The sequence below is a fragment of the Ailuropoda melanoleuca genome, chromosome 5, assembly GCF_002007445.2.
Source record: "Ailuropoda melanoleuca isolate Jingjing chromosome 5, ASM200744v2, whole genome shotgun sequence".
Taxonomy (NCBI): Eukaryota; Metazoa; Chordata; class Mammalia; order Carnivora; family Ursidae; genus Ailuropoda; species Ailuropoda melanoleuca.
Window position 1 is genome coordinate 99,940,103 of NC_048222.1, and position 11,134 is coordinate 99,951,236.

The following is an 11,134-nucleotide window of genomic DNA, read 5'->3' on the forward strand; positions in this document are numbered from 1 at the left end:
CTTACACCATGACATTTGCAAGTATTATTATGCGCCCTAGAGAATTTCCTGGGTTGTAGACACCAGTCAGTAGCTTAACCCTTCTCATTGCTTGTTGGCAAAACTACTGATAGAGGTTACCTCTCTGTGATGAGAAGATAGTTGACATAGTTTGCTTGTGTGTGGATGTGCGTGATTTCACATGTCTAATTTTTTCCATTGAACATGTAGTTTCAATAGAATTACAGAAAAAAAATTTTAGAATAATACTCTGCTATAGAACATTTCATGAGCCAAATGTGAAGAGAACACCACATTGCAAGTATAGACTTTTATCACTCCAGCTCATTTCCACTGTAGCTATCCCCTCCCAAACTACGTCTTTTCACTCCCACTATGCTCCCTTTGGGTCAGGGGTCCCACCACCTGTCTCCTTTGTCCTCTTTCCCCACTCAGTCCCTGCCCCCACCCAGATTTCTCAGATTTAGCCATTTATCAAGTGGCATTTTACTTTTTTCATTCAGAAACAATATTAGTCTGGATTTGACAAAGTTAGTTTACTACGCATTCAAGTTTGATCAAGTGACAAGTACTTAAGGAAAATGAATTAAGCAAATATGTGTTTTTCTTTCATAAACGAGGCTCATAAATGGCAGAGAAGAAATATCTAACTAATAAATAAGTGAAAAATATCAAAAAACTGCGAAACTGCTGTAACTTAATTGGGTTAACTAGATTATATTATACCCATAGATCCAGATCCTGGCTTCTATACTCACCATCTACATACGTGACCCAGGACAATTTGCTTAAATTTTGTGCCTCAGTTTTATTCTTCATGAAAATGGAATCACAATTATACCTACCAAATGGAGGATTAAAAAAAAAAAAGAATGTGTGAGATAGCTATTGTTAGGTTTGATGATCAAACTCACAAACCTGCGTCTTTTTGGAACTGTAAATTGGTTTGCTCGGGGCTTACTAGTACTCTTAATCACAACACTGTTTTCTTTGGATAAGACGTCTCAACATGTTCAAGGAGGAGCAATTTGAGAATTACTTTAAAGGAGCACATGATGAAATACTTTAGAAGTGGGATACAGTGTTCTGGGAAATTGACTTAGAATGCACAGTGGTTGAAGAGAATGACAACCTCCCCTTCTCCCTCCCTGGTCTCCTTCATTGGATGGGATGGAGCTTGGGCACTGAGCTGCACAGAATCAGAGGGACATGAGCAACAGATGACATCTGCTTTGACTTCCCACGTGCCACCATCTCTGGGACTGAATCTAAGCTTTATTTTGGGAGCCTGGAGCACTTTGTAGACTCAGACTAGTTAATGTGCAAGTCCTTTGTGATTTAGATTGTGCACATGAAGGACTAGAGGTATGTAAAGGTTAAGGACAGGGCCAAGGTTTAGTTGTGACTCAGTTTATTGGGCTACTTAACTTTATCAGAGAGATTACAAAATAAATTGTTCCTATCAGCTATCCCTGGGAACAGGAGACACAGAAGGATTAGTTCTAAAAATATTTTGTTTTCTCTCTTGAGATGAGCTTGACTCAGGCAATTCTATCACGTAATATACTTCATTACCACCCTTCAGATGAAAAGAAACTTAATTTACAGGTCTTTTTAAATTTTTGATTTGAAATCATTCTTCAACTACCCCTATCCTTTGATCCTCAGTAATCACCCAGCCATTCCTCTTTACAACCTCCACAGCCTCACTTTGCTTGTTTGTGACATTCCAGAGTGACACATTCCAGTCTCCTCCAAACAGTGGATCTGTGGCCAGAGGGCTGCTACTCCTTTTGTTCAAACAATGTCAGAAACATTTATTTCAAGATCCAGTTAAAATTCTTCTCTTTTAAAAACCCTTTAGGGAACAGTTACTCTCTGGAACTTGTTTACTTAATTCCTTTCTACAAGTCCCCTCATTTGTTTGAATTTTATTTCCAACCTGCCTTTTGGGGGGCTGTCAAAGCAAAGAGAAGAGCATTTATTGGTAGTTTCTGCTGTATCAAGCAGCTTTCTCTCATTTTCTTAATGTGTCAATTTTCTGGCTCAGGACATAAAACCAAAGTAAAACAATATTTTCTTCTGTTCTTTTAATTAGTTTATTTTTCTTCAAATAGTAACAGATCCAAGCCCTTATATTACAGTTAATATCTTCACCGTAAGAGTAATGATAGGGTAACAGGCAAGAAGTAGAAAATAAAAAGGAAGTACGATTAAAAAATAACAAGTTTTAGAGGAGAAGAAGAAAAAGCAGGTAGAGAGAAAGGGGGAAATCCTCAATACTTCCCTAAGGAAAAAAATAATAATAATAAAAAGATACTTCCTTACAAACGGACTTAATTAACAAATAGATCAAAGTTGCTACCAATAGCTACACCAAAGTGAAGTGGAAACAAAATGGCAACTTTAGGATTATTTTCAAAATAATATTAATAGTTGCTTTCACAAAGCCAGAGTAGAGTGGAAAATAAAATCCAGAATTACTTCAATTAATTAGTAGTATTTCCATTTAAGGCACATATAAAGAATGATGGAAATAAGAGTCATATTTTGGCATGTATCACAGGATAACTTCTGCAGAAAGAACCACTGACGAACACCAACATTTGTGAGCAAAAGTATGAGAAACAGGATATCTACACGTATCCAAGTGTTTCCCCACAAAATGGTTCATAATTATAAAAAGAAAATAACTATAATAAACTAACAGTAATTAGTATATTATAATGAGACATATAAATACCATGTACCGCTTAATACGCAGGGAGGAGGGCACAGAAACACTTCAGTGGCATTTTGCAAAAAAAATGCAACTTAAATATAAACATGAGAAGATATCAGAAAAACCCAAATGAGGGACAATACACAAAATGACCAGCCAATATTATTCCAAAGTGTCAAGGTCATGAAAGACAAGAAGGCTAGGAATTGCCACAGACTTGGAGGACCTTAAGGAGAGCTGATAAGTAAATAAAATATGCCGTCCTGATTGATTACTGGACCAGGGAAAAGGACATTAATGAGAGAAATAATGCATTGAAATAAGGTATACCGATTAGTTAATATCGTATTATTGTTAACTTCCTGGGTCTTGATATCTATAATATGTTTTATAAAGACATTAGTATTTGGAGAAACTGGGTAAAGAATATATGGAAATTATTTGTAATATTTTTAACTCTTTTGTAAGTTTGAAATTATTTCAAAATGAAGTTTTTTTTAAAGGGCTAATGGAGAGATAGCCTTTATAAGTACATGTGATCTCCAGTAAAAATTGGAAAGTTCAAAGATAAATTCAAGATATCCAAATAAAACTTTCAGAAAGGGCCCCTTTCTTATTTTATTACTTATAAAATAGTAAAGTAGATGTTCAGCCAGCAAAGAATGAACCCTTTTGGTGTGTATTTAACTAAAGACGATTATATAGCTTATGAATGTCCATGGAGCTATAATGGTCTTGGATGACACTTGGTAAGTCTTCTGTGTTTGTTTTCTGCCTAACATCAAATTAGAAGTTAAAAATTTTATTTTCATCCCAGAAGAAAAGAAAATATTGAATTTCTTCTAATTAACAATTAACCAATGTGGGCCCACTTAACCTGTCCCTTTACTCTGATCTCTTCCTTAAATAGAAAACACACATACAGAACCCAAATATGCAGTTGCTTGGTGTTCAGACCACACTGTGAAAGGTGTGAAGCTAGAATGTTTCACTCAGAAGGACTCAAAGGAGGATACTAAATTATTAGCCCTCAAAAAAACACTCTAACACATTAACTATAGTATTAAAAGTTGGTAATTGCTCCCAGAGCTTAAATTTAAATTGTAAAAAAATCTACAGTGTAGTGACAACCATAACTCAGTTCCTTACAAGTAATCTGTATCTAGAAAAACCTTCCAGGGTATTTCTTAAACCTAATTTTTTTTTTTCAATTTGACCAAAGTGATACAGATTTTAAGGGAAGTACAATAACCCTGAAAACTGAAAACGGTATTGCCTGAAGTGGCAGGTTTTAGATGGTCACTCCTTCTTTGACAGTCCCCCTGTCATAAGGTAGTATCTATAGCCCATACCCCCCTCTTGCATCTCAAGGGATGTTGTGCCAGTTTCAAGGCCTAATTACTAAGAGCCTGGCAGCTTCCGCCTCCTTTTTCACAGAATACTCACACTTGAAGTCTAAGCTACCATGTAGGACAGCAACTCCCCACTGGAGAGATAATGTAAAGAAATCATGAGGGGGGCCTGTGTGGCTCAGTTGGTTAAGCGACTGCCTTTGGCTCAGGTCATGATCCTGAAGTCCCAGGATCGAGTCCTACATCCAGCTATCTGCTCAGCAGGGTCTCTGCTTCTCCCTCTGACCCTTCCCCCTCAAGCTCTCTCTCTCTCTCTCTCAAATAAATAAAAATCTTAAAAAAAAAAAAAGAAAGAAATCATGAGATTGCATGAAGAAGGAAAGTGGACCAACACAGCCCAACCTTCAGATCACACCCACCAAGTGTCAGGCCTCCAGACTAGCCCAGGGGCCGGATGAATAAACGAGTGACCCCAGTTGATTCCTGGAGCAGAAAAATCACTCAGATGAGCCCTACCCCAACTCTTGCCCCATAGATTTTGAATATAAAGAAAGAATTATTGCTTTAATCCAGTAATTTGGGGATGGTTTATTATATAGCAATAAATAACCAGAAGACATGGATGTGAGGATGTTTTTTCATGCCTAAGATGGCAACTGTATGTCCCATTCTCACCCCATCTTCAAAATATGGACCCTTAATGTATTGTGCCAATATGCCTGGTATAAGGGCTATAATTCCCAGACTCCCTTGAAGATCTATGTGGTCAAGTGCCAAGTTCCTTAGCGATACAAGTGGAAATACTCCTTGTACAGTTTAGAAAATATCCTTAAACCATCTCTACTTCTTCCTTCTTTGGATTAGTATATGATGTGATTATTTGTGTTACAACCATCATCTTGGACCATGAAGAGGAGGACTTTACCATCAAGGGGTTAGGGTTTAGTGCCATAAGGATAGTAAAACTTTGTGATTTCAAGCAGCTATTGAACTTATTTTCTCATGAGGGAAGACACATATTATATTGTTTATTACTTTATAATTTTTGATAAATGAAGCTGAGACTAACCAGTGCAGCAGGTAATTAAACAAAGTAAGAAAATAGAAAAGGCAATAATCTAGTTCAAAGAATGGTAACAAGTTTAAAATGTCATATTGGCTGTGTCTCAAGATTCTCATATTCAATTATCACATAGAAGAATCCTTCATTTATCCATCTCCATCATTAGTCAAGATCCAGAAGTTAGTTGCATGACAAATCCCAGCATATGTTCACCAATTCTTACATGTTTAATTTACCTATTATATGAAAAGTATAGAATAATATAATAAATGATAATATATAATATTAATTAATTAGTATATAATATATTAATATTATGATATAATAAGTGATAATATAGCCAACTGAACCAAAGAAATGATAATCACAAATGCAACTGAAACATTTTGTATACTTCTCCCCATTTCCATTGCATTTCTTCCCAGTAACCACTCTTGCGAACTTGGGTTATTTACATAAGCTAATTTTATTCTACATGCATTCTCATTAATAGGCAAATACTTTTGATTTCCATGGCTTTAAATTTCATAAACATATTGTCATGCTGTATGTATACTCCTGAAACTTTTATTTTTCTTTCTTTTTTTTTTTTTTTAAAGATTTTATTTATTTACTTAAGGGGTGCCTGGGTGGCTCAGTCGGTGAAGCATCTGACTTCAGCTCAGGTCATGATCCCGGGGTTCTGGGATCGAGCCCCCTACCGGGCTCCTTAATCAGCAGAGAGTCTGCTTCTCTCTCTGCCCCTATCTTCCCCACTCGTGCTCTCTCTCACTCAAGTAAATAAAGAAAATCTTTTATTTTATCTTTTTATTTTTTAAAAGATTTTATTTATTTGAGAGAGAGAGTATAAGTGGTGTGGAGGGGCAGAGGAACAGGCAGTGCAGTGTGGGGCTTGATCCCAGGACTCCAGGATCATGACCTGAACCCAAGGCAGATGTTTCACAACTGAGTCACCCAGGCGCACCAACTTTTATTTTTCTAACATCACATTTTGGAGTTTAGTCATAGATACATGGAGCTAGTAAACTTATAAGTTTTCATTGCTCTCTAGTATTTCCCTGCAAAAAAATCCTAAAGTGTATTATTTCATTTTATCACTAATTAATATTTAGATTTCAGATTTGTGACTATTTCAAACTCTAACAGCACTCCTGTATAAGTGTGCTGCACACTATGGGCATTTACTACTCAATGAAGCCTGTCATTTCCTCCAGCCCTGGGGATTCTCAATTTGATTCTTGAGGTCTTAGAAGCAGTTGGAGAGAATTTGTAGGAATGGTGATTTCAGGATTTCTGTCTTCTATTGCTGAATTTGATAGAAATGAGCGATCCAATTCAGGACAAAACCCAAGAAATTTAGTATTTGGAATAAAAACTTTAAACCTGTTTTGTGTGGAGTATTCAAAATATCATTTCACCTTGTCTTAGTTTAGATTTTCTAATCACCCAAAATCCGAGAATGAGAAAAGGGGAAGAAGAACAGTCAGCAGATTAGTATAATGATTGTGAATTCCTTGTTCAGAAAATTGTATCTTCTGATTGCTCAGTTACATGGAATCAACTCAATTTTCCTGTCATTTTTATGGAATGGTCTTTTACCTTCTTACCGTTAGTGTTTTTGAAAACTGAATGGCAATTAGGAAGTTTTAGTGTAATATTTAGATGGTTTTGAAGACGGGAAAACATTTGTCATTTTTTCCATATCACCTGAATGAAAAACTAGAATTTCAGATTGTGGGGAGTGCTGATGTGGGTCCATGTGATGCAAATCCATATTTAATTTACCTTGTAAAATCCCTTCAGCTTTATGTCTATGCTGCTTTTACTTTTCCATACTTACCTTCTTCGGTAGTAGAATTGCTTTGTGTCTCCTTTTATTGAATTCAATTCTTACATCAAACATTTGTTCTTTTGTTCCAGATTTACCTGGAGAAAGTATAGGAAGTGTTGTGCCCATGAGTAAGGGATAAAAACCTAAGAATTCAAAAAAAAAAAAAAATTCAGCAACCGTGGAGTTATTGCTAGGCTCTTCTTAAGGTTCAATGCCATTTGCTGAATGAAAGATCTCAATTAATTCTTGAAAATTCAAAACTTTGTCAGCGCCTGGCAGTAATAGGTATGAATGCCCTCTGAAGAAAAAAGGAGAAGGCACCCTGGGGAAGGGAACTAGATGGAAAAAGGGGTTTTGCTTTATCCTAAAGATACAGAAGAAAAAAGCAAACTTTTAGGATCCTACTCATTTGATTTTTAGTTTCATGTTCTTGAGATTCTTTGAATATTGCAATTTTACTTTCTTTTTATTTCTTCTGCAAGTTTGGTGGTGGCTGTAGAACAGATGGTGAATAGAGAAGAGAAGTAACTCCACCCTGTCTCAGGGTCCGTTCTGCCATACTATCTCATTTAAGATCGATATCGCTCCTCCACGATGAGTTTTAACTTCTTTGTGAAGTCAGTAAGTGTCCTGATTTTTTTTTTAATTTTTGTTTTTTTGTTTTATTTTAATAATTTTTTTTAATTAGACAGAGATAGAGACAGCCAGCGAGAGAGGGAACACAAGCAGGGGGAGTGGGAGAGGAAGAAAGGCTCATAGTGGAGGAGCCTGATGTGGGGCTCGATCCCATAATGCCAGGATCACGCCCTGAGCCGAAGGCAGATGCTTAACGAATGTGTCACCCAGGCGCCCCTGTTTTATTTTATTTTTAGATCTTATTTATTCATTTGAGAGACAGAGAAACAGAGTACAAGCAGGGGGGTAGGTAGAGGGAGAGGGGGAAGCAGGATCCCTGCTGAGCAGGGACCCAGATGCGGGGCTTGATCCCAGGACCTGGAGATCATGACCTGAGCGGAAGGCAGATACTTAAACAACGAAGCCACTCAGGCGTCCCTAGTGTCCTGATTCTTAAACAGGAATAATAAAATCCTAACTTAGAAGAATACAGCATATAAGAAAAATTTCCTGCATGTTCATGGGGACTTTTAAACTCCTATTCTCAAGAGGAGGTTCGATATGTAAGTAGAAAAAATTTTAAAAGCCTTCACGAAAGCCTCCGTACACTAACCCATTGGAGAATACAGAGTGCCCCCGAAAGAAAATTTGTACACAGGTGCACACGCACACATACTTCTGACTTTTATTTTGATAGATAAGCCACCAAGAAAGTGGGCCATTTTAAATATAATCATAATTCTCAATGTATTTTGTATATTTTCTCACTGTATCTACTGTGTTCTTACCATCTAGGGAAATTTTATGGATCCAGTAAAAACATGCTTATTGAGAGGCACCTGGGTGGCTGAGTTGGTTAAGCATCTGCCTTGGCTCAGGTCATGATCACCGGTCCTCGGATTGAGCCCAGCATCACATGGGGCTCCCTGCTCAGCAGAAGTCTGCTTCTCCCTCTCCCCCTCCCTCACTCATGTTCTTTCACTTTTGCTCTGCTCTCTCAAATAAATAAATAAATAAAATTTTAAAAAATGTGTATCGAATATGAATTTTCAAATAACGTGTTTCTCTGGTGTTGAATCGTGCTGTTGGGAATCAAGAAAGTAGAGTTTGATATATAAAATTGTCTTCAGAAATCTCAGGTGTTAGTTTTCAGAAGGAAAGACCACCATATGTCTCTGATGCTTTGCGTTTCAAAGGAATGCAGAGGGAATGGAAAATGTGAATGAAGTTAATAGGACACAGGCATGAGGCAGTCTCTAAGATGGACGATTTGATGATGCACCAGGGACCCTTCCCGAAGCCTAATAGCACACATTTTTCTCACCCTCCCACAGTGCTGTTGTCCCTACATTATTCAATGAACTGAACCATCAGGATAATTTGATATAATTCAAATTAACAATTGCATTAAATCAATGCAAAAATTTGTAATGAGCTGAAATCAGTGCTTGGCAAATAGTAAGCCATATGTAAGCATTTATAAATCAAATAATAAAATTAGATCCAGAGATCAGTAAAATTAGACCCAGAGACAACCAATTAGTTTTGTGTGACAGTCTGAAGTTGTTTTATTGACAGAAGGTTCTTTCTTCCAGCTAATATACGTTAAAATGCCTAAAATAGTGTTTGGCCTTTAAGGCATACTCATACAATGGAAGAGTATTAACTGTAAAATATTTCACTAAACCTATTATTTTCAGTACTTTGCATATATTTTTTATTCCTGGAATTTATATGAATTTTCTATTAGTTCCTTTATGGCAGGAGTTATGGTTTATCTATATTTCTGGATCCTCGATGAGTTAGAAAAATAGTCAATGCTCAATACAAATAGCCTTGTATGTTATAATGTTAAGGCTGCTTTGGGAGCTTACAAATAGATTCATTTTAATTTATATTTTAAAAAGTTTTAATAATTGCATAAATATGGGGTTAATTGCAATTTGCATTATTAATTTTTAAAAAGCCTTATTTCCTTAGTAATATGGTGAGTTCCTTATTCAGGAGCAATGCAGTGTGCAATAACATGGTGGTATATAAAGCATTTGTAAATCAATGGGACTCATTGTGGTCAGAGAAGGCAATTCCATACACAGAATAAATACCTCTTCCAGTGAGAGCAAAATGCAATCCCTTCCAAGGTAGAGGTGGTTCAGCTCTACAATCAGGTATCGCTCAGTTCCTTATGGGTAACTCAGATCACATGGGAACTTGATGGCTCACAGTCAAGTGTTCAGTCTTTGCTAAGGCCTAGTAGCACCTCTGAGCTATTTTTCAAAATGAGAAGAGTTATTTATAAAAGACGGCAGAGCATTATTCAGAAATCTTCAGATTTTCTACGATTCACCTGTGGGAGCATGCTAATGACTCCACACGTCACCATCTACCACATATACTTGAAGCATCATTGGAGCTGTGATTCATATGGCCCAAATGTTGGAGCAAACTGCATGGCAGCCTGGATATGCCGCATATTTTTCTCTTGTTGAAGACACCACTCAAAACTGGTGGCTTTTGGAGTCAGTAAATGGATTGGAGTGAATGTTCAAATGAGGTGTATGTCTCCTTCAAAATCCAAGCAAGCCTACTAAATATTGTTCTTCTTTGTTAGTGGTAGGAAAGATGTGATCCTTCATTTTCAAGGATATCTCAACTTGCCGTAGATCACTGAACTTCTAATAGTTCACTCAGGTAACAGTTTCCTGTAGTCTTGTGGAATTTGTTTCCTACCCTTTGATTTGAATGTGTCTTAACAACATGTCAAAAACATCTGCTACTTTCTCATCATCAGGTCCAATTATCACATTATTGCCAGTGTAATAATCCAATGTGTTGCCTATGGAATGGAGAGGAAATATTCAAGAGAAGTAGGACATGACAAAGGACTGTAGATCTGTGGAAGTCCTGAGGTAAGAGAGTGAAGATATATCACTGGCCCTGGCAGCTGAAGAGAACCATTTCCAATGGTCTTTATTAAGAGGTACAGAATAAACAAAACATTCGCTGGATGAGATTTTATCAAACTTGGCAATATCGACATTTTAATTCTTGCTTGTGGGGCTGCCCTGTGCACTGTAGGGTTTTAGCAGCTTCTCTGGCCTCCAACAGTAGCAACCCTTGTCAGTTGTGACAACCCAAAGTATCTCCAGACATTGCTCAACTTTACCCCGTTTCACTACTGGGAATATCTTACGACAAAGCTATGGTATATTTGTCTAAACTAAGAAATTAACTTTGGTATAATACTGTTAACTAACCTGGAGGCTTTATTCAGATTTCACCAGTTTTGACTCCCATGTCCTTTTTCTGTTCCAGGACTCAATCCAGAATGCCATGTTGCGTTTAGCTGCCATGTAATAGTCTCCACCAATCTGTGAAAGTTTCTTGGTCTTCTCAATCATATTTGAAAATTTTGAGGAGCAATGGTCATGTATTTTGTAGATTGGTCCTCAGCTTGACTGTTTTCTGATGATTAGAGTGGGGTTTATGGATTTGGGGAAATAATACCCAAGAGGTGAAGTGTTTTTTCCATTGCATCATGTCAGGAGGGG

General features: G+C 37.0%; 1 pseudogene; it reads right to left on the reverse strand.

Annotated features, from left to right (window-relative positions):
• The window catches only part of LOC100480421, a 182,752-nt pseudogene that overhangs the window by 155,565 nt on the left and 16,053 nt on the right, over window positions 1–11,134 (reverse strand).